The 25105-nt window shown below is 44.1% G+C and overlaps 1 protein-coding gene across 2 annotated transcripts in view; it reads right to left on the bottom strand.

Annotated features, from left to right (window-relative positions):
* The window catches only part of LOC111152173 (ankyrin repeat and sterile alpha motif domain containing 1A), a 178346-nt gene that overhangs the window by 130581 nt on the left and 22660 nt on the right, over positions 1-25105 (bottom strand). The window lies entirely within an intron of this gene.

The following is a 25105-nucleotide window of genomic DNA, read 5'->3' as shown; positions in this document are numbered from 1 at the left end:
GTCAAAAAGAAAACTAAGTAAAAAATAAAAATTCAAATGTGACAGAAACACACTTCTGGGGAAGAGAGAGAAAGAATGAGTATGTTATAGGCATGGCACAGACTACAGCTATGAAGGGATGTGACAAACATTTGTCCACTGAGGGGCAGATGTCTGTGGAAATGAGAACAGAATGATTTGTGTCAGGGCAAAGACAATGACGTGGGCCTTTTCCACAGGGCAACTGCGCTCCATTCCCCAAGAGAGAGGAAAGCTCTTTTGGGGGAAGATCCTGGAGACCTCCCCTGCCCCTAGTTCTAAAAAAGCCCAAATAAGAATGATTTTTTTTAAGGGTCAGATGAATAGGCCTAAAAGGATTGTTTCCAATCTACTTGATGACTGAAATTCTTCTAAGAAAAAAAAAAAACCTATTAAACCGCAATTAGAAATAAATGGCTTAAAATATGCTTTAAAAATGGTTGAGAATTGTAAGCACTCTGAATTGTAAGACTGATGAATCACAGACCTGTACCCCTGAAACAAATAATACATTATATGTTAATAAAGGGTTAATAAAAGGGTTGAGAAGAAATGCAGTTGCTACATTTTATTTAATTATGAATAAGTAACATCAGAGCTTTCCCAGCTTAGCCGGAGGGAAAGAGAAAAGGAGGTCAACAGGTGCCTTAAGCAGAAGAGAGGTCACCGCAGAGGGAGCTATAAGTTGAAGTGGGAAAGGAGGATGTAAAAGCATCATTTAAAACAGTGATGTGTTGGGGCGCCTGGGTGGCTCAGTGGGTTAAGCTTCTGCCTTCAGCTCAGGTCATTATCTCAGGGTCCTGGGATCGAGCCCCGCATCGGGCTCTCTACTCAGTGGAGAGTCTGCTTCCCCCCCTCTCTCTGTCTGCCTCTCTGCCTACTTGTGATCTCTGTCAAATTAATAAATAAAATCTTTAAAAAACAAAACAAAACAGTGATGTGTTAGGAAATTCAATGACTGGGGCGCCTGGGTGGCTCAGATCATGGTCCCAGGGTCCTGGGATTGAGTCCAGAGTAGGGCTCCCTGCGCTTCTCCCTCTGCCTCTGCCCCCCGCGCCTCGCTCAGTCAACTTGCTCTCTCTCAAATAAATAAATAAAACCTTTAAAAAAGAAAGAAAGAAAGAAAATCCAATGACAGAGGAAAGTGTCCGTGATACATATTGAACCAAGTTCTAGAACAGGAGAGGCTATAAAACAACTTAGTTTAGCGACCCCCCCCCCACCATGAACACTGTAAAGACTGCTGCCAGGTTAATTTTCCTAAAGCCAGAGTCTAATCGTTACTAAGCTACTCTAAAACCCTCAGCGGCATCCCTCATCCTTCAAAATAAGGTCAAATGACTTGGTGAAGGACCGATGACTTATATGGTCCAGCCACAACTTACCTACTTCCTATTCTTACTTCCCACTTCACTGCTTCATACCCCCATTGATTCGGCATAATGCAGCCTTTCTCCAGATATGAGCAGCCTCTTCCCCTTCCATGCTTTCCTCACCTGCCTCTCCCCCTAAGGTGTGTACTTCTCTGACGCACAGTACAGAGTAGAGTTGCTCAGCACTCTGAAACAAGTTCCTAAAGCCCCCTTCCCAGTTCCTGGGGACAGGCTAACCACATCAGCACTTCACGGAGGAGTAAGTAATTTGCACCTTTCAAGGTTCTCCTTACACAGCTGGTGGCCAGAGAGATACAGGAAGTATCAATGACATTTTTAATATTAAAATGTTGGTGTGTGTTTTACCCAGTGGGGCTTTTTTTTTTTTTTTTAAGATTATTTATTTGACAGACAGAGATCACAAGTAGGCAAAGAGGCAGGCAGAGAGAGAGGGGGAAGCAGGCTCCCCACTGAGCAGAGAACCCAGGACCCTGGGATCATGACCTGAGCGGAAGGCAGGGGCTTTAACTCACTGAGCCACCCAGGCGCACCCCCTGCCCCGCCCCATGGGGCTTTTAACAAAATATATTCATTTAAAGTGTTTTATGCCTCCAGGATTTAAACACAGGAGACATCGAAAACCCCAGGAATGAGGAGCCCAACTTAACTGCTGAAGCACTTCCCTTTCACAAACCCAGTACAAACAATGGAGTCCAACAATGTCAGAAAGTCCCAGGCCCATATTGAATCTTGGCAGTTTTTAATGCAAACACTAGGCAGTTTCACTTCAGATTCAGAAGATGGGCATTAAAAAATATAAACCAGCCAACGCCATACAGAGAAGCATGAAAACAGAGTCAGATCTCCTCAGCATGTCAAAAGGACAAAAATTCCAAAGATTTTCTTGTATCAGTGTGAATGCAAATGGCCTCACGTGGCTACTGCTCTGAGGGAGATAAAAACAGGTGACAGAAGAAACCTGAGCAGCCTGGGGATTGAAATAAATGGAAAAGTGATCCACAGCAGTCTTATAAAATGAAATGGGAAGGAAGAAGAGGAACAAGGTTAGGAGAAGCGGGGTAAGGGAAAAAGAAGAGAGTAAGACAAGACTGAGATATAGACACTTTTTTTCCCCTTTAAATGCCTAAGCCAAAAGAAACAGGTTTCACATGTGTAAGAGCAAGGCAAGCTTGGTTCAGAGCCAACTTGTCATGAAGCCCAGTTTCCAATACTCACTAAGAGGCAAAATTACAAGGATTTTTTTTTTTTCCCTTTGTGGTAAGCCTGGGGGGAGGGGATGTAGGGAAGACTCATGAGCTATATGCACATGCAAATGAGAAAATGGACAAAAACTAGACAGGGTCCTTGAGTAAGGCCAAAAAAATTGAAAGCTAACCAAGCTCTACGCAGGCCCCAAAGACCTCAGGGAATAAAAAACCCATTACCCAGCGTTGTAAGTGTCCTAGGAACTAAGATGAGGGCTTCCTTCCTCATCAACTCCTTCCTCATTGACCTAAAAAATGCTTTAGTTTGTAAGGAGAATAAATGAAAAAACAAAACTTTTAACTTTCCAACATACAGTTATTTGGTTGGTTCTTCAATTCTTCTCCCTTTCTCCAGCTCATTCCTCCAAATACCATCATACAGTAGTCTAGAGCCACAATTCCTGGAATAACACCCATAAAATACCAACTACTGACTGCCATATTTTTTTAAAACCCACAATATCCTCAAATGAAAATAATGTTTAATTGCATTAATTTCCATCTCATTCATTAGTATTTTTCAAAGGCATTAGCCCTGAAAACTCTTTTGGAAGATGCCAGTCAAATCCACAAAAGGATGGGAAGAAACCATGCACTGGTACAGTATCAAAGGAAGTCAAGTGTTTGAAGGAAGGGCAGTTGCTTCCAGAAAACTTACAGTTCTTCCATATATAACCCAAAACAACCTTCTTCCCATCACTCTTTGCATGACCTCTCTGCTACCCTGCATTTAAAATCTTTTCAAGCTTCTATTTCTAATAGCAGACTTCAAAAAAAAATCCATTTAACCAGTGACATTTAGTCTATCAAAGTGGTGCTGGAATGGTAAGTGACACAAATTTAAATTCCACAGTGCCAAAGAGAACTTTCAAAAAGGACACATTCTTATCTAACTCAACAATAAAAATAAAAATAACCAATTCAAATGTGGCCAAAGGATTTGAAAAGATAGCTCTCCAAAGAAGATATACAAATGGCTAATAAGCACATGAAAAATTGCTCAATATCATTAGCCATGAAGGGAAAGCAAATAAAAAATCACTTTATGCCCATTAGGATGGCCAAAATAAAATGGACAATAACAGGTGTTGGCAAGGATGGGGAATAAACGGTACCCTCAAACACTGATGGGACTGCAAAATGGTGCAGCCATTTTGGAAAACAATTTGGCAGGTCCTGAAAAACGGTAAATCAAGTTACCACAGAACTCAACAACTCACTCCAGGTGAAGGCATATACCCACACAAAAACTTGTATATTGATGTTCAGAGTAGCATTATTCATAATAACCAACACATGAACACAATCTAAATTTTCACCAACTGATGAATGGGTAAGTGAAATCTGACATCCCCATACAATGGAGTGTCATTTGGCAATAAAAAAGAATGAAGTACTGATACTCGCTATAACACAGATGCCCTTGAAAATATTACGCTAAGACTCTAGTCACAGCCCAGACTGCTGTGGATCACTTTTTCTAGTTATCTCAAACAGGCTGCTCAGGTTTCTCCTTTTTCTTTTTCCCTTCCTTCCTATCCTTCCTTCCTTATTTCTTTAAAGACTTTATTTATTTGAGAGGTAGCACAGAGTGGAAGTTGTGGGGGGGGGGACAGAGGGAGAGGGAGAAGCAGACTCCCCACTGAGCAGGGAGCCCGATGCGGGATTCCATCCCAGGACCCCGAGATCATGACCTGAGCCAAAGGCAGACGCTTAACCCCCTGAGCCACCCAGGTGGCCCCAGGTTTCTTCTTTTATCTGTTTTTATCTTCCATTTGTGTGAAATGTCCAGAATTGGCAAATCCATAGAGACAAAAAGATCAGTAGTTGCCTGGGGGGACTGGAGGAAAATGGGGAGTGAATTCAAATGTATATGGGAGTTTCTTCTGGGGGTGATAAAAATGTCCTAAAAAGACGACTACGGTGACGTCTGTTCAAGTCTGTGGCTATATTATAAACTACTAAACTGTACACTCTAAGTAGATGAATTTTATAATGTGTGAAATATATTTCATTAAGCTTTAAGGAAAAAACCACCCCACCACACACAATTTGACCAGTCGATATGACCAGGTTAAAGACAAGAATGACACACACTATTCTGGCCTATGAATCTGCATCTGTCTTGTCTCTAACACAAGCAGAATGCGAAGAATCAGAAGCTTTGGAGCTAGAAGGGACACAAGAAAACATCCAAACCAACTCTCTTACTTCATATATGAAAACAGTACAGTCAAAAGGGGAGAAATGACTCCAACTAAAGGCAGAGTTGAGGTGACAACTGAAGGCCTAATCCCATGCCAGATTCTCCAGTCTCTCTCTGTACATTAAACTTTGTTGGAACTACCCAGGGTCACCCAACTTGCTGCTGGATACCTCAGGCTATCAAACAGTGCTACTCACCCCTTCTCCAGAAGCTATCAATTGTTTTAGGCGAACACTCTCTTGTATCTGCGATGTATGTTCATTAAACTTCGAATAATGGGCACTTGGGTGGCTCAGTTGGTTAAGCGACTACCTTTGGCTTAGGTCATGATCCCAGGGTCCTGGGATTGAGCCCCAGTTCGGGCTCCTTGCTTTTCTCCCTCTATTTCTGCCTGCCGCTCCCTCTGCTTGTGCTCTTTCTCTTTCTCTACGTGTGTCAAATAAATTAATTAAATCTTACAAAAACAAAAAAACAAAAAACTTCAAATACAGACTCAAATTTTATCAACGTTCCAAAGCTCTGACCTAAAATGTATGCATAAGGATTCTTCAGTTGTAAAGTAACATACAAAATGGAGAGGAAAAGATGAATGCACATTATCTGGAAGTGTGAGAATGGTAAAATGTTGAGCATTATCATTCAACACTACCTGTCCTGCATCGAAGCCGTATTGTGGAAATGAAGACTGGTGCTTTTCCCTGGAGTCTCTATTTTACAAATGCAACAGATTCATTCATATAAATATGTTATTGTGAAAAAGAGACCCTATAAGGGAAAAAAAAACTTTGAATACAGAAAAGGACACTCACACTTATTATTAATCTTCTACTATTTTGTGCTTCTTATGCAATTATTTTCCCACCCTTAAGCTCTTTGGAAGTGTCCAGAACATAAAGGGGTGTCATCCATCATACAACCACCTGACTGTGGATTTTCACAGGCTTGCAGGTAGACTATATGGGACTGTCCTAAAGGAGGGGAAAAAGAACTCAGCGAATCGGCTTCATCCTCGTGCCAGACGGGTTGGAAGGAAGGGTACAGCAGTTCTCTCCTTCAACCATTTTACATCACCCAGGTTTTGTAAGATTTAAATACCCCTTAAGACTTGGTGGCTCTGTGAAATAATCCCATTTGTTAGGAGCAAAAAAAGCTGAAGGGGAGAGGATGGGAGTTCTTCTTTACAAAGATAAAACCTGTTTCTGAGAAATCTCAAAGCTATGAGAACATGAAGGTCCAAGGCCTTTATTTGAGATAAGCATAAAACCCTCCCCTGGACCAAAGAAATAAGGAAGAAGGGTCACTTCTGATGGGTAGCTTACCAACAGGAAGGGGACTCGGTTACTATAATCTGCAGCTGCCACCACGGGAATGAAAGAAATGATACTTCTTAGGAGACATAACATTCCTAAGAGTTTGCAAAATTGCTGTTAATTTCCATGACAGGAAATTGTGCAAAGCCAAAGAAACTGGCTTCATTAGAGACAAGCAGAAGAACAGGGAAAAAGGCCAAAAGAAGGGGGAGAGACAATTAGATCATCTCCATCAACCCTAATGCAGTTGTGCACAGTAACTATCAGCATCCCTATTTTACAACAGGAATCTGGGATTTAGAAGAATTTAAGAGCTGCCCGGGTCACCCACGGAGTGTGCCCGATAGGGCTGCAGTCTGAACCCTGTTCCGCTGGGCTCGCATTGCCTCCAGAACCACCACTTACCTTTTCTCTCACGGAAACTTCTGTCTCTCCGCTCCTTTCCTGTGCTTTACCTACTTATGCTGTTGGCCTTCCAAACACAGACTTGGAGAGATGCACTGACCACCCCCTCGCTAAATCCTCCCCCAAAAAGTAACGAGAAAAGAGCAACCATCCAGATGTCTATTCTAGTGGGGGCAGTTCTGGTTTTTACCATTGTCACTGGAGTATTTAGCCATCTGCCAGTTTGCTTAAATTTTTTTCTCCATGTTTCTTTACCCTTTTGAAATATTTTACCTCTCTCTTTCTTGTAAAGATTGTACTGGTTAACCACTACTTTTGTTTTAAAAAGCTTCGTTTTTGTTTTTGTTTTGAGAGAGAGAGTGCACATACCCGATGGGGATGGGTGCAGAGGGAGAGAGAGAGAATCTTAAGCCAGCTCCAAGCTCAGCGTGGAGCCCAATGAGGGGCTTGATCTTACCACCCTGAGATCACGACCCGAGCCAAAATCAAGAGTCGGACACTTAACCAATCAAACCACCCAGCCACCCAAAAAGTCTTCTTAATCGAAATACAGATGCCACACAATGTTACATTCCTTTTGGGTATATAACCATTACTTCTGGTTATGAGACCCAACACCTAAAATGTCCCTGTCTAGTAGGCCTTACTTTTATCCTATTTTTTCCCCATATAGTTCAGGCTTACTCTCCCTGTTGCTGTTGTAGGACATCTGAAATCCATGGAAGAGATTTTTCTTTTTAGTTATGTGTCGCTGAGAGCTTTCTCCCTCTCTCTACACAACAACGTCTGATGAGGCGGGTACACTGTTGTCCTATTTTACAGATGAGGAAACTGAGGCACAGCATGGCTAAGCGCCTTGCCCTGAGCTGCACACCTAGGACTATAGGTGGGGTTTGAATCCTATGGGCCCAAAACCCCACAGCCACTAAGTACCAGTTACTTTACAAAACCTGTCTTGCATCTTCATGACAAGTCTTTTCTTCATTACACAGACTTGGAAACTGGGGTCAAAAAGGTTAAGTGACTTGCCCAAAGTTACACAGTGAATAAAGAGACAGAGCTAGTGTTCGCAGCAGGCCTACAGGACTCAAGAAAGCACCTAGTCCCATACCATGTGGCATTCCTCAAACAAATTCCTCTAAAAAGAGGAAACAGAAAATGCCAATGCCAATGGTGGCCCCGGCTAACCGATGGGAGACCGGGAAACAAGGTAACGAAGAACAGGGACCCAAGAGCCAGCCGCCAGGATTCTAACCCCAGCCCCAGTACTAGGTGTGTGACTGCACAAGGTGCTTGACCATGTTGTTCCTCAGTTTCTTCATCTACAAAATAGGGTGTGACGAGTGTACCCTCCTCCAAAAGGATTGCTGTTAAAAATAAATGAGCCACAGCCGCAGCAGTTTCTTCCTAGGAACATCGCCAAAGGCAAGGGAAGCAAGAGCAAAAGTGAACTACTGGGATTTCATCAAGATCAAAAGCTTTTGCACAGCAAAGGAAAGAGTTAACAAAACCAAAAGACAACTGACAGAATGGGAGAAGATATTTGCAAATGACATATCAGATAAAGGGCTAGTATCCAAAATCTATAAAGAGCTTAGCAAACTCAACACCCAAAGAACAAATAATCCAATCAAGAAATGGGCAGAGGACATGAACAGACATTTCTGCAAAGAAGACATCCAGATGGCCAACAGACACATGAAAAAATGCTCCACATCACTCGGCATCAGAGAAATACAAATCAAAACCACAATGAGATACCACCTCACACCAGTCAGAAGGGCTAAAATTAACAAGTCAGGAAATGATAGATGCTGGCGAGGATGTAGAGAAAGGGGAACCCTCCTACACTGTTGGTGGGAATGCAAGCTGGTGCAACCTCCATGCAAAACAGCATGGAGGTTCCTCAAAAAGTTGAAAATAGAGCTACCCTATGACCCAGGTTGCACTACTGGGTATTTACCCTAAAGATAAAAATGTAGTGATCCAAAGGGGCATGTGCACCCAAATGTTTATAGCAACAATGTCCACAATAGCCAAACTATGGAAAGAACCTAGATGTCCATCAACAGGTGAATGGATAAAGAAGATGTGGTATATATATACAATGGAATACTATGCAACCATCAAAAGAAATGAAATCTTGCCATTTGCGACAACATGGATGGAACTAGAGGGTATTACGCTTAGCGAAATAAGTCAATCAGAGAAAGACAACTATCATATGATCTCCCTGATATAAGGAAGTGGAGATGCAACAAGGGGGTCTTGGGAGGTAGGAAAAGAATAAATGAAACAAGATGGGATCGGGAGGGAGACAAACAATAAGAGACTCTTAATGTCACAAAACAAACTGAGGGTTGCTGGGGGGAAGGGGGTTAGGAGAGGGTGGTGGAGTTATGGACACTGGGGAAGGTATGTGCTATGGTGAGTGCTGTGAAGTGTGTAAACCTGGCAATTCACAGACCTGTACCGCTGGGGCTAATAATACATTATATGTTTATAAAAAAATAAAATATATAAATAAATAAATAAATAAATGAGCCAGTACTTGGAGAGTATTTGAACATTGGCTGACACAAAGCAGTGAGGAAAAAAACAAAGACAAAACAAAATAAAAACCTGCTCAAAAAAAATCACTAAAACAAAGCAGACATGGAGAAGGTCTGTCCTATCCGCCTGGCTGGGATCATGCCTTTATTTGGGCTTTTGAGCTAAAGCCCTGGCCTGGGGGAAGCCAGGGCTCTACCTTCTCGTCCCACTGCAGCGTCCTCCCTGTGATAGAATGCTCCTGACAGCGTGATGCCAAGCATGAAAATTGGAGGAGACCTTCCAGAGGATCCCGTGGTGCTTGGGGCTCTGTAAGGCTGCTCTCGTTTTCCACTGTGTTTCTTCCTTTGCAATCTCAAAAGCAATCACATCGCCGTCAGCACCTGACCATGGTCGCTGAGGGCTAGACAGATTTGAAACAGAAGTCTGTGGTTTGTGAACACAGGGAAGAAAGGGGAGACGGTCTCTCCAACTTCGATCAAGGTTCAGAGGCTTCCTTGGGAAAAACAGGGCTGTGGCCCAAATTCCCCAATTCTCCGAGAAGCCGGTGCTCCAGAGGGTCTGAGGGAACTGGCAGTAAAGCTGAACAGGAGCCACTAAGAAGCTAGTGCCAAGTCTGGGCCTAGCCTACAGCAGACCAAGTAGGCCAGACACCCTAGGAATGAACAGGGTAAAGGCTAACATTGCCCACTGCTCCTACATTCAAACTGCAGCCCAAAGGAAGCCCTCTCAGTCTGGGGGACGGGGCTGCTTCTTAGCATTGCTCTTGGTTGTGAGAGGTGATGACTTTCTCATTTGCCATGAAATCTTCCCCTAACTTGCTCCTCCTCTCCATTCTCTCTCTGACCAGATTTTTGCACAGCCATTCATACAGGATTGAAGACCTCACCTCACACTGATCTCCCTGTGTCTCCCTCAGTCATCAAGCCCTGTGTATTAGGACTACTTCAAAAGACTACGTATACTACCCCCTTCCTCCTTAATCCCATGGCTATCACTTAGTCCCAACCCAGATGAGATGAATTACAGAACAACCTCCTGGTTGGCTTTCTGACACTTGTCACTCTCCTCACTTCAACCCACTCTCTCTACCAACCCTCTACCAAGCCACTCAGTCTACCGGAGACTCATCTCCTTGAATTTCTAGGTCCTTATGACATTCCACAGCTCAGAAATCCTCTGTGGCTCAAACCGCCCCTGGTGCCCCTCTACAGAAAAGAATCCTTTACAATAGTGTTAGAATTTATTAATCTCTCCCACCTCCCATGCACAAATATCACATAACCCAATCTAAGTTCCCATTACCTTATTCCTTATAGCTTCTAGAACCCATCATGTCCCTTCCTAATTCTGCACCCTTATGCACACTGTTCTCTTTGCCTGACTCAAACCTTCAGCTCCTGTCAAGGCCCACAATGAAGCCTTTCCTGATCACATCTCCCTCAACCTGCCTCTGCTTCCTCTGAATTCCTGGGCACTCGTATTCTGTGCCACATCACTTCATGGCAAAAAAATTACTGAACACTTAGTATGTGCCAGGCACTGTCCCAAATGTCCTATGTTCCTTTAATCCTAACAACAACTTGATGGAATTATTATTTCACAAATGGACAAACGGATGCATGGTTGGGCTACGCGGCCCAGGATCTAGAGCAGAAAGCCCTGGAGTCAGGATTCCCTGGTGCCAGAGCTGGCACTCCCAGCCACTACATAATAATTATATACTGCTTCATGCCGCACCACGACTGTAAGTTACTCACTAGCAGGATCCATGCCCACATGCCCTTCAGCCCATCCCCAAAGCGGCACACTAGCTAATACCCGGTAACCCATGACAAGAAACAAGGTCAAGCCCCCCCATCAGGGACTAGTTCTGGTGCTTAGCAGCAGCTGAAAGAGGAGCTTGTCTCCTCCTGGGAGGCTGGGGCCGGGGTAACAGGGCTGTGAGTGAGCCATAAACCCTTTAAACTAACATCTGACTAAGGTGAGTGTTCCAATATAAAAATCCAGTTCAAGTACGGAGACAGAACACACTTTGTCTCTTTGTCTATACACTACACCTCAAAGTCCATGACTTTGGGGTCTGGGATTCTATAGCGAGAAATATTTGTTTTAAGTATTCAAGTAAGTTACATGGGGCAAATGAGAAGCGATCACAAAAAATTCAGAAGGTTCCATTTTGGAAACTATGAAAAAAATGATACTATCTCGAGGAAGGATTTTGGACACCATCAACACTCTAGGGTCCCACCCCACCCGTGTGCCAGTCAGTCAGGGACTGAGGTCGTGCATCTATTATCATTAGCCCCAAGAAGAATGGCTCTAAGAGGCTGGGAACATTGTACCTTCAGAAGACTCAAGAAACATCTAAGGGACTGTCCTTCCTTAAACACATCCAACTGAAGGTCAAAGGAGGCCATGAGAAGCCCTCAAATAAGTTTCTCATCTACCACAGATTAAGTTTCCCAAGCTGCCACCACCCAGAGAATGGCCTGGAGAACTCAAGATTCCAGAATGTTCTGCCACTGTCACTGGCGACCTCACCTGTGTCCTCTGCCGGGTAGCACACCAGTGGTTGGGAACATCAGGGTTGCTTTACTATGACTTGTGATCACCTGAAGACACAAACCACACCTGAGTAGGGAGACTCCACAAATACCACCTCAGTCATGTTGTGCCTCCTGTCAGCCTGGACACGTTAATACACATAACAAGACCACCAGAGAGTTTTTACAGCTTCCTCTGGTCTCCCTAATTCTAATCTGCTCCAGATGAAAATCCCTCGACTCTCTCTAAAGCAGGATTTCTCAACTTTAATAACACTATGGACATTCTGGCCAGATAAGCCTTGGTTTGGGGAAACCTGTCTCATGCATTGTGTATGTAGCATCCCTGGTCTGCACCCCCCAGGTGCCAGTAACACCACTCCCCAGCCCCGGGCTGTGTTAGCAAATATCATCAATGTCAGGGCATGGGGAGGATCAGCCCTGAGTGATGGATAATCACTGTTCTAAAGAAACTTAAGACAGCTCCGTTTGGTCTGAATCCTAGACCGCACCCTCCCCAACCCAGCTTCAAGCTGAAATCACTTTTCCTTCAGTTTTCCCATCCCAAACACAGCTCCCCAGAATTTTATGGACAAAATCACCCTGAATAAAATTCTCTAATTCTTGGTAAAAGGGCTCTTCCCTCCATGTCTTAGCAGTTAAGCCTCCATGGTATCTCAGCTATTTCTCTAGAAAAGTTCAAAGTTTCTTATTCCGTTACCCCTGGGACCACGGGCTTACTCTGCGATCACACACAGTGCGGGAAGGCCTTTGCCCTAAGGCCTACTTACAGGCTCACTATCTGATCACAGCCAGAAACCAACCAGATTCCTTTTTCCTGCAGCCTTGATGTCGTCTATCATGCAGGACCTCAGGAAAGCAATTCTACAAGCAGAAACTAGAAGGCGAAAAATATATGAAGAGGGTTTATTGAAGGCCCCAAACAAATGGGTTTTATTAAAAATCATTTTACAGAGGACAGGAAAGAAATCAAGAGTCTGCTAAGAGAGGCAAGGCTTCTGAGAAAAAGAAGAGTAACGTGAGACTACACTTGACACAGACCAGTAAGGTACTAAGAATTAAATGTCTCCTTGTAAATAAACGCATGGAAGAAATAGGAGAATACTTAAAAGACCAACAGAAATAAACACAGAAGTAACTGCTGTGCTGTCAATTTTAAAACCTTAATCTTCAACAACAAAGAGACATAAAGATCTACATAATCAGGTAGGAACCATAAGAATGACACTAGAGGCAATTAAGACACTTCTACGATCAGATAATACTGATAAATGTACAGAAGAGATTCCTATGCCTCTGTCTCTCTAATCAATTTGCCTCCTCCTCCACCTCCTTGATGGCTTCAGACAGATTTTCTTGAAATGGCAGGAGCCACCCGTTTGGAAACCCTGGAAACCCGAAGGCCCTGAGTCAGTGGTTGTTGCCAAACCACATACAGAAATAGCAGTGCTGCAGAGAAACTCGAAGCTCAACAATCTGCCCCTAAAGAATGTCTCCTTTAGGAAGGGTTAAAGGCTGGGAAAAACAGGAAACTGCATTTGTCGAAGCTTTTTTTGAAAGCGACTATGCTCACCACTGTAGAGGCTTTCTGAAGTAAAAAATGTGTACAAATCTTCAACGATTTTATGAGGACTGTAGTGAGTACTGAGGACACAGGTCTCTGGGACCTGTAAAGGCATAAAGATTTTGTTGAAAGAAAAGCTAGAGGAAAGTGTATCTAAAACCAAACCCTGACCAACTTCTGTCAGACTTCATAGACCTGGCTGAATGGTTCATATTAACATCCATAAATACACAAGAAAAGAAAATACCCTCCACTCAATGCCAAATACAAATAGATCCTGGGAGGCTGTGGACCCAAGCCAACATTCACAGTGCGTTTGCTTTTTTTTTTTAACCTCCTCTAGATGTCTAAAGATCCTGCCTCTGCAAAAGGGCTTGGACCATTAAAAAAAAAAAAAAAAAAAAAAAAAAAAAGCAGACGTCTTCCAAACAGCTTGCAGGCTCTTTGAGTACAAAGCTGTAAGGAGCATATGGAGCCAGCCACTAGGCACAACACAGTTAACTGAGAGTGAGAGAGTTGATCCGTCTTCCTCTCTCTACCAGAATTCAGGAATCCTTTCCTAGGATCTCAGAGTTAAAAAGGCACCTCCCTTCTCAGACTCCAGCTCCCCTATCATCTGCTCACTCCATTACATCCATGATGTAGCCTGGCTGATCTCACTTTCAAACTATACAACTTAGTAGCACTCAGAGTGTGGGCAAGTGGCTTAAACTTTAAGTTTATTAAGTAAGAATTACTGGGACATTAAAGAAGACACGACAGGAAATGCACTCAGCACCAAGGGTTGGATGTGTGCAAGAAGCATGACTGAGCAGCATTTTCGACTGCTCCCTTTCCATCAGCTTTTGCCACTGCCTTCCAATATGGTCAGAACAGAGAACCAAAGAGAGAAGGGCTTCACTAGGTCCCACAGCCCCAAAAGTCATCCTATTTCAATTCCTCCTGTTCTTGCCAAACTTTGATAATCAGTGTTCTGTACACAACAGGCCCAACGCGGACCCCCTGCCCACACGCGGCACAGCCCCGCAAGGCCACGGTCAGCTTTCCCCCACTTTAATGGAACCGTATCCTCGGAGATTGGCAACCCACGCAATCCCCTCATCTGATCTCTGTTTTCATTTCCCATGATCTCTGAAGCACTTGATACAGTTGATCCAACCCTCCCTCCTGGCGATTCCCTTGATCACTCTATTATGGCCTTCCAAGACATCTCCTTTATGGTTCCTCCTGTGGGGCATTCTCTGGTTGCTCCCTCCAGGGACACCTGGGGCTCAGTACTCTGTCCCCTCTTCCTCAGTGCATACTTGCTCTCAGGGGATGCGGTCACCCTCGATTGAAGCCGCACCTCACCATCTTCCACTGGGGATGGGCCTCGGAGCTACAAAGACCAACTGTGAGGGGGCCTGAGCAGTCTCACATGCGTGTGAAGGAAACCTTCATTCTGTGAGGACAGAGTTCATCTCTGCAAAGCTGCTGGAACACAAAGCTGGGTGTGCTGATCCCGGTGGGAAGGTGATATCTGTGGCCAAAACAACCTATGAAAATAACATTTTTATTTTAAGGTTTACAAATGTCTACATTTCTCATGATACCTCCAGCCCCGACGGGAACTGGGGTCTGGAGCCACACTGAATCCTGACTCACCCACGAACTAGCTCTCTGGCCTTGGATATGTTACTTAGTCTCTTTGTGCCTCAGTTTTTTCATCTATAAAATGAGGATAAGAGTACCCACTCATATGGTTTTGGGAAGAGTCACTGTAAAGCGTTAGCACAGTGTTTCGAATACAGTAAGTGTGCTTGAAATTTCAGCTGCTGTTGCCTTACACTTACATACACAGGCTTAGCCAAAAAAAGAATGTCAATTACACAAACGGGGAATAATCCACATAGGAAACAGAGCAAGGAACAATGTTTTAAATGATCTGCATGTAACAACCAGGTGGAGGGTGTCCATTTCTTCAGAAGAGCTGGATATGTTCTTCTGAGTCTCCCCACAAACCTCTAACGCCCATAACATTTGTTCACTAAACAAAAGTGCCTGATTCTTTTACTAGGCAACAGATCCTAACAACACTGAGTCTGCAAGTTTGGCCAGATAGATCCACGTCCCAAAAGGAACTTCCCAAAGTGTCCCAAGCTGTTGTGAACACCAACTACCAGCTGTCTTGTTAAAGAAGTCATTACCTACACCATCTTCTGATCAGAAAGCTTTAAGTTATGCTTGGGCTTTTTGAGAAGAGAAATCATCACACATCACTTAATATTAGAAAAAGATTTTAAATAAAATTTGTTGAAGATGTGTACGTTTAAAAGATGTGACCATTTTCGAAGGACTTAAAATTAACAAAGATTCTCTCCACTTTCTTCTGTATTCTCAGAGTTCTTACACAATTTCAGAGCTAGAAGGAGACTTCGATATTTTTGAAGCCAAGGCTTTCAACAGCAACTACATTTGGAAGCTCCTCTGAGTCGTCCCTGTGCCGTCAGTCTGGGTGAGGGACTGAGCAAACCAGAGGAGGAGGGGAGTCCTTAGATGGCCATGCAAGTTGGCCATGCCTATTACACTGGAAACAGCTCAGCCCGTGGGCGCTAATTAACCACCTAAGAGCCTGCCATTCCCACTCTGTTGTTTTCTGAAACATGCAAATAGAAATTTAAAATGTAACGATGTTACAAAAGGCTGGTACCCTAATGTTTCCTGAAGTAAAAAGCAAACGCTGTATTATTCTGATTCATTAGCTTATCTTACCACTTAGATCATCTCTGGTCCCACTAAACCTTAGTTTCGAGTCCATCTGTGTTTTGTTGTTTAAAAAAAAAAGATATTCAGAAGGGAGGTGGAACCTATTCTTTGACAAATGGCCTACTTTGATACAGAGAATGCCTTTATAAGACTATCCTTTGGATACACTAAGTTTTTTGTACCAACCAGAGACCCAGGTGGCCTAGAGGGCATAATTAACTCTATTTTTAACTTTTGGACAAACTAAGAAATGAAGCTATAAAAATAGATACTTCTCTGCTCTCTTCTCCCTAATGTTCCCAGGCTTGTCTTTGTCCAGAATCTTCATCTGCCTGCACGACAGTCTCAACGTCTTGTGCTGTTGAAGCGCTACAGTTGCTCAATATAACATGACATCCAATGCAGTATCTTCCCAACCGAAGGAATCAATCTCTTTAATGACTACTTTTGAAGTCTACTTGGACTGATATTTGGGGAAGAGGCGGTAACTGTGGGCTGGGGAACAGCCAGCTGACAAATCTTCTGCAAGGCAGTGAGCACAGGACAAAACCAGCATGCGCCATGAGGCCAGGCAGACTAGGTTGAGAGCCCAACACAGATGTTTACTAAGTCGAATGATGCTGAGCCCATGACCCAATTCTTTTTTTTTTTTTTAGAGATTTTATTTATTTATTTGTCAGAGAGAGAGAGAGAGAGAGAGAGAGAGCACGAGAGTGAGCACAAGCAGATAGAGTGGCAGGCAGAGGCAGAGGGAGAAGCAGGCTCCCTGCTGAGCAAGGAGCCCGATGTGGGACTCGATCCCAGGACGCTGGGATCATGACCTGAGCCGAAGGCAGTGGCTTAACCCACTGAGCCACCCAGGCGTCCCACCATGACCCAATTCTTAAATGGTTCTCTTCACACCTACCTCAGAGGAGCTGAAGGAAAATTCAGTCAGAGTGTATCTAAAGAGCCTGGCACAATATCACAAAGAGCCTAGCCTAGTGATTTTTCATCCCCAAACTTGATGCATCTTTTAAAAATTGCCCTAATGAGGGGGGCGCCTGGGTGGCTCAGTGGGTTAAGCCTCTGCCTTCGGCTCAGGTCATGATTTCAGGGTCCTGGGATCGAGTCCCGCATCGGGCTCTCTGTTCAGCAGGGAGACTGCTTCCCTCTCTCTCTCTCTCTCTGCCTGCCTCTCCGTCTACTTGTGATCTCTCTCTGTCAAATAAATAAAATCTTAAAAAAAAAAAAATTGCCCTAATGAGGGAACAGGGAAACACTTGTACCTCTTGGCTCATGACAAAACAGGCAAGCAGACTCATTCATCAAAAATCAACAGTAGCTGGGGCGTCTGGCTGGCTCAGTCGGAAGAGCGTGAGACTTCTGATCTCGGGGTCGTGCGTTCAAGCCCGATGTTGGGTGTAGAGATTAGAGATCATTTAAATAAATAAATTTTTTTAAAAATCAACAGCAATTTAGTTAGGGACTCCTTTTTTAAAATTAAAAAAAAGAAGAAGAAAAAGAAAACACCTACCCTAACATGTTAGAGCCAGGAGAGGAAGGAAATCATGTCTACCAGGCAATGAGGATACAACTGTAGCCAAGAAAGAGACCTTGAGTACCTTAAAGGGATTGCAATGGATTGAAACAAGCAAGTGGGAAATTACAAAACTGCATAATAAAAGCAACACCAGAAGTTACAGAACAGGTTCTGGGAGCACAAAGGAAGGGCCCTTCTTCCCGTGTAGAACTGGAAGACTTCCCAAAGGAAGGACCTATGAGGACAACAACAACAATAATAATAGCTACCACTTGCTGAGAAGCTACTATGTGCTTAGAACATGCTAAGTGCCCTTACGGATTACCTCTTGCAACCCTCTGAAGAGTCCAAGAGAGCCACTATTACTGCCATTTTATTTATTTTTTAAAAATTATTTATTTGACAGAGAGAGAAGTAAGCACAAGCAGGGGGAGGAATAAAAGGAGAGGGAGAAGCAGGCTCCCCACCAAGCAGGGAGCCCAATGCAGGGCTCGATCCCAGGACCCTGGGACCATGACCTGAGATGAAGACAGACGCTTAACCATCTGAGCCACCCAGGCGCCCCATTACTGTCATTTTAAAAATGAAACACAGAGGTTAAGAACCTTCCCCAAGGTCATACCACTAGAAGGGGCAGAGCCAGGATTTGAACCCACACTACCTGACCACAGAGTCCAGGCACTTAACCACCACACCTTACTACTTTTTCTAAGATGAGACCAGAAGCCGTCAAATATCAGAACATAAAAGTTTTGCAGGCAGAGGCATGTGTACAGCTCTAGATGCGAGTCGGCACAGGGCCCAGGTTCAGGGAACTGCAAGTGGGCATTTCATATTTGTTAAATTAAATCACGGTGAAGCACCCAGTACAAAGCCACCAGGACTAAGCAATGAAGGAGAAATGAGCCAGAAGGCACAAGCCTCAAAGACGCATTAAAGAGATTCAACTCAAGGGCCCATGCTTCTGAAAAGGTGCTCCAAGCCAGGATTTAATTTTCTCTAGAAACAATCGTCTCCTGAGGGAACTTTCCCAAGGGACTAACTTCCAGCTTTCTGTCTAAAGCACTAGAAACTTTATAAGTTTACCAGTCATACCTGATACTCATTCAGGATCAAGTTTTAAGGTGTATATAAAGTTCAAAATGAAACTGTAGCTTGGCCAATTCACACTGAATATGCTATAGTTATGGGGTGTTCTGTGGGAAAAAAAAATTTTTTTTCACACTTGCAGTCAACTTCTTCTTTCAACAGGTCCGAAGGCAACAGAATTAGATGAGACTATAAAAGTCAGGAAACGTATTTAGTAGCCATCTTTGAGGAGATCTGGAGACAACGTGCCAACATGGGTGATGGCGTTTGTGAAACTGACCCAGAGATACCTTTTGCTACCTTCTTGTCCTTATCATGATATTGTACGTAGAAAGCACACGCATAGAAAGAGGCACACCCAGGCCAGGGCCAAAGCTGTCGGCAGCCACTTCAGCAGCCCCACGAGCTCACCTCGTGAAACCTACGCTAACGTTTGCATTGAACACGCACCTACCATGGGCCAGGTGCTGTCACAGCGTTCTCTTACGTTAAAGATCCTCACAAGAGCACTATGAGGGCGGTGAATACTATTATTACTCCCATTTGGGAAGTGAGAAAACCAAGGCCCAGAGAGTTTAAATAACTTCCTGTTATACAGGGAGCTAGCATCTGAACCCAAGCTGAGTGGTCCCACAGGCTGTACTCCTGAGCACGGTGCACACTGCCTCTCCCAAGTCACACCTGCCTTCCAGATGGCCATCACCAATCCCAAGCCCCAACTGGCCGGAATTCCACACCCTGTGATTCTCCAGCAGACGGTGTTCCACACCCACAAACTCTCAAGGCTTTAATTTGTCAATGATGGCTAAATTCGGTCTCTGGAAGGAACAAGTCGGGGGCTGGTTCCAGATGTAGAGCAGAGAGGGTAGAATGAGAAACAGGAAAACAATTCTGGAGTAAGCCTGAGACAGCAAAACTGAGGGGAGCAAAAAAGCCTCCTTAAGGAGAGCCAGTATCTGCTACCAGGTGGGGAGGGCAGCCTCTTCCTCTCTCCAAGGACGGAAGAGTCTGCGAGTTCTGGAAGTTCCTTATCAGCTCCCACCCACAGGTCCACCTTCCTAAACTGTTGTGACCCTCGCCACAGTAGAAACACCTAGAATTCCCTAAACAGGGCTGCCACGGGGCGGGGGGGGGGGGGGCAGCTGGGCCAGGGGTCTCCTGGCCTTAGGTCCAGAGAAGAGGCCAGTGAGAAAGGAGGCGGTACAGAGCAGTCTGCAGTGGATCGTGTAGGGACAGGATGTCCCTTTCCCTCCACCCAGCTGAAAGAAAGCAAAGCAGCTCTACCTCAAAGGAGTTTTTCCTGCAGCACATCATCAAATTTTTTTGGTTAGTTGAACAGATGAACAGAGTGGGCCAGGGCAGAATGCCACTTCATTTGCACTGTAATGTGAATTCTGATTATCTACCACCAAGTCAAACCCAGCTACAAAGTGGTTACAGGGATTTTACTAGGTAATTTGGAACACTGGAACGAGGGGCAGGGGAGCTTGGCTGGATGCGACACAAAGAGGTCACACAACTGAAAAGTTGCAAAAGAAAACATGACTGACGTCTAAATGCACCTCGAGTGAAAGCGGCCTTTCCACAGACCACACAGGAAGAGCTTCTCCACTCAGCCAAGGGTCTGCTCCCGTTTCTCTACCTGCAGCTCTGCCAGGCCCAGGCAAAGCAGGGGCAGACTGCTGAACTAGCCCTTGAACCCCTCGCCCTTCTCCCCCTTGCTCCTTCCTCTGCCAGTGCGCAGAGGACCCTGTGAGGGCCTGCACGGAGAGGTTCAGGGGTGGATCAAATAAAGGAATCCACAGGAGTGTTTGATATTGCCCCCCAAAGAGATGCCCATTAGAAGGACCCGCGTCTCTAACTGTAAAAGGGTGCAGCGCCTTTAACTACAGCCATTCTCTCCTGCTACCCCTGTAAGGTAGGAGGGCTGTCAGGTACACCTCTAATGAGGGACAACCACACTGCAGGCAGAATGAGGGTGCTGCTTGCTGCGTTAAAGAACATGGAGCAGTGTTTGTTCACAGTTGGTGCTCAACAAATATTGAGCAAAAGACCAAGACAGATACGCTAAATAACTAAAGAAAATTTTCCAGAACTCTGTAGTCCAGTAATGTGGTATTTTTTGCCCTTATTTTTATGCAATGCAATTCCCAGCTGAACCCCACAGAATTATAAGCCCTACAGAAATGGGATTCTGAACATTCTGAAACTTTTTATTTATTTATTTTTTTTTTTAGATTTTATTTATTTATTTGTCACAGAGAGAGAGAGAGGGAGAGAGAGCAAGCACAGGCAGACAGAATGGCAGGCAGAGGCAGAGGGAGAAGCAGGCTCCCCGATGAGCAAGGAGTCCGATGTGGGACTCGATCCCAGGACGCTGGGATCATGACCTGAGCCGAAGGCAGCTGCTTAACCAACTGAGCCACCCAGGCGTCCCTGAAACTTTTTATTTTTAAGTCACATGGGGGCAGAACATATTTCAGAGGCAAAGGGAAGACTTTTACAAGAGACCAAATGAGGGAAAAAAATTCTTTAAAATGAGACATCTGGTAAACCTGGCAATTCAGTTTTTGTTTGTTGATGAACATTTCTTGGACCTGGGTTCCCCTCTGAATCATTCTTCTTAAAATAGAGGCTTTATAGAGAGCATTTTGTCTAATTATTCTTCCACAGCAGGCTCCATTGAGAACACAGACGAAGCAGCAGTCTCAATCCAAAGTAATTTTTCATTTTCACATTAATTAATATTTTAACTCCAATTCAGCAATATGTGTTGAAAGGTGTCCTGTGCTTGACTCCGGCCTCAGCCTTTCATAAATCTCCGTGTACAGATTTTCCTTAATGTGTTAACAAGTAAGACGCAGACATGATGCTCCTTTACCCCCAAATCCTTCAGAGGCTTTTAACAGACTGTAAGAAGGAAAACAGCTCAGGTCTGCAACCAAAAACTTTCTCTGAGAAGACGGCAGTGGAGAGAAACAGCTCTGCCTTAAGCCGAGACTGGACCCCAGACAACACTGAGAGGCTCAGAGATCAGGGCTTTGAGAACATGTCAGCCACCCCAAAACACAACCACGGCCCACCTTGTCTTTCACTTCATTATTACACTGTCATCAGTCAAGCTGACATAGAAGAAAGCCCTCTGCAAGGAAATCTTGGGAATACAAAAACCCAAACTGTACCTCATTAATGAAACAAAAAACACAAAAACAAAACAAAACCTGTCTAGACCTGACGCTCCTACATGTTAACAGCTGCAGATCCGTGCTCACGGACCGCGCGTCTACATTTCCCCCCCAGCTGCTACAGTGCTAACTGCGGGGACTCCTTCACTCACCAAGTATCTACGTATTTCCTCAGCTCTAGGCACTGCCATATGGACAGCGATACACATTAGCAAAGATCAGACAGATACAGCCTTGGCCTTCATGGAACATATATTCTGATGGGCGGGACAGACTTCAAATGATCCCAGAAATAAATGTAGGTAAAGAGCTATCTAATACCTACCACTCCAAACAGGATCCTCTAGATACATGATACCCCCCAATTCTTTTTTTAAAAAATTTATCTACTTATCTATTTATTTATTTATTATTTTCTTTATTTATTTATTTTAAACTAGGTTCCAAGCCTAGTGTGGAGGCCAATGCAGGGCTTAAACTCACGACTCTGAGATCAAGAATCGGATGCTCAACTGCCGAGCCACCCAAGCACCTCCCAAAATTCCCTTTTAGAGTAAAAGATCATCCCACTTTATCGCTGAAAAAATAAGATACATTAGGCAATTTGCCAAGATCACACAACTACCTACATCAGTTCAGCAAGGCCTCAAATCCACACTCTCTGACCATGCCAGGTCACCTCTGCCCTCTTACTGCCACTGCCAGACGCCCACAGTAAGAGCACCAGGAAGAAATAACTCTATGGCACATCCTCTTGCCTTACTCCGAGCCTTCAGACAGGCCTACATTCAATAAACACTGTTCTGTTGGAGTCCACAATGCAATGTTAAAATGCGCTTCTCTTCTCACTTCACTTGTGAGGAAATTTTCCTACCTAAGGTCTTCAGAAACTGCAAACAGTCAATAACACAGAAGCCCAAAGGCCTTTTTCACAGAATAAACCTAAAATGGCTATTAGGCCCTGGAGGATTTCTAGCTGCACTAGAAAATAGGTGGGCATATTACCTTACCTCTGTTTTTCTCATCCTGGCAAACTCAATACTGGCTAACAGAATTTTCAAAACCGTTTCCTCCCCAACCTTAGAAAAATCTTACTACCTACCAAATCAATTTAAAAATACACTGAACAGGGGCGCCTGGGTGGCTCAGTGGGTTAAAGCCTCTGCCTTCGGCTCAGGTCATGATCCCAGGGTCCTGGGATCGAGCCCCACATCGGGCTCTCTGCTCAGCGGGGAGCCTGCTTCCCTCTCTCTCTCTCTGCGTGCCTCTCTGCCTACTTGTGATCTCTGTCTGTCAAATAAATAAATAAAATCTTAAAAAAAAAAATACACTGAACAGTATCTACCTGAAAACACCACATAAATCAAAAGGTGATGACAAATCATTCTAGGCCCATTACGATGATTTAGTAAGCGAGGAATATTTTTTTGAGCAAACTATGAGTCCTTAAAATTTACTATTTAAATTCTGAATTTTCTTCAAAGATTTATTTATCTATGAGAGAGAGCAAGCACACAAGCAGGAGGGGCAGAGGGAGAGAGAATCCCAAGTAGACTCCATGCTGAGAGTGAAGCCTGACGCGGGGCTCAATCTCACGACCGTGAGATCACGACCTGAGCCAAAAACCAAGAGTTGGACACTCAGCCAACTGTACCAACCAGATACCCCTAAATTCAGAGTGTTTTTAATTATCAAATTTTCAAGAAGTATGATCTCAGAATCATTTGTATGAATTCTTTAAATGTCTGCATAAACTTCTTTGGGAAGACGCCATCCTTCCTAATTGACCAATTTTAGATTCAAAGACTGTTTTATTTAGTCTTTGCTACGTACTGAATAGTTGGTGGTCAAGAGACCGAGCCTTTAGCTCAACGATTATGATATGTAACCTCACACAAGTTGGTTCATCGCTCCGTGATTACTTATCTGTATTGTGGGTACATAAAGAGTCTTTCTGCATTTTACGGGGGTAGTGAAGCCAAATGAAATTACAAAGGGAAAGGCAAAGCTGAGATTTTGATGATCTTTCTGTATGTATTTGGCTCCTAGCACAGAACGTACCACAGGGCAGAAACAGTAAATGTTTCAAGAAAGAACAAAGTTCACTTCTGTAGAAGCTGACAGCATTCATCAAGTACAGGAAAGGAAACCTAACCTTAGGGAACCAAATGGTGGGTCAGGTTAACCACAATAAAAATACACAATACACACTCAGCCAGCAGGACCACAATAAGAGGCTGTGCATCTCACCACCAAAAACTGAACCACCCATCACTGCCTGCCACACAGATACACAGGGCAGGTCAAAAGTGTCACTCAAAACCAATTCTATTTCTCAATCCATCTAAAATGTACCATTTTCTTTTCAATGAACCCCTAACCAAGATATCAAAGTATTCTCTCTCTCTCTCTTTTTTTTTTAAGATTTATTTATTTATTTTAGAGTGAGAAAGAGAGATAGCATGTGAGCAGGGGAGGGGCAGAAGGAGAGAAAAGAGAAGCTCAAGCAGGCTCTGACTCCCCGCTGAGCACGGACCCTGACACGGGACTGGATCTCACCACCATTGGCCGGAGTCGAAATCAAGAGCAGCCCACTTACCCAAATGAGCAACCCAGGCTCCCCTCAAACTATTCTTACAAGCGCCCTCTTCACAATAGAGTAAAATACTTCCATAAATAAATATCTATTAAGGCCTAACTATCCACTAAGTGAGAAATTTTCAGTTATTTCAATCCTACTCTTTAATAAAATGTGTTGCCAACTCCGCTCAGATGTGAAGGGGTCTCCCACCCCAACAGTGTGCTCTCCTACCCCTGGGCAGGCCACCCAGTCTCAGGATCTGTAGCTTCAACACCCTGAAGACCCCGGAGTTCCAGGATACCTGAGATCAGGGAGAAGCCGTAGGAGCTGCTCTGAGGTTAAGGCTGGGTGGGGAGAGGGAACTGGGCTGAGGACAACCCTCTACCACCGGGGGCTCTATGGAAGAGAACCTAGACTTGTGTGTTTGAACACAGGAGAACCAGAACATGCCAGTGATGAGGCTCAGACCACCTGAGCTAGCAATGCAAAATGCTGACGCTGATGCTAGTTACAGATACTGAAGAACCAACAAATTAATAGACGAGAAACTGTGAAAATTTGATTTGGTCATGTAAAACTTACTACTAACTACAGTCCCTTGTATGAGCTGCTTACCTAATTACCATGCAGCACAATAATGATCATGTGTATCATTAAAGGTATCAGATTAGCATGTGAATGTTAGATTTCATCACAAAGCTGCATTGAAGTCACCCATAAACTGC

The sequence above is a fragment of the Enhydra lutris genome, unplaced genomic scaffold, assembly GCF_002288905.1.
Source record: "Enhydra lutris kenyoni isolate GAN:26980312 unplaced genomic scaffold, ASM228890v2 scaffoldscaffold28, whole genome shotgun sequence".
In the NCBI taxonomy this organism is placed as follows: Eukaryota; Metazoa; Chordata; class Mammalia; order Carnivora; family Mustelidae; genus Enhydra; species Enhydra lutris.
The sequence above is the reverse complement of the archived record's forward strand: the minus strand, read 5'-3'. Positions and strand labels throughout refer to the sequence as shown.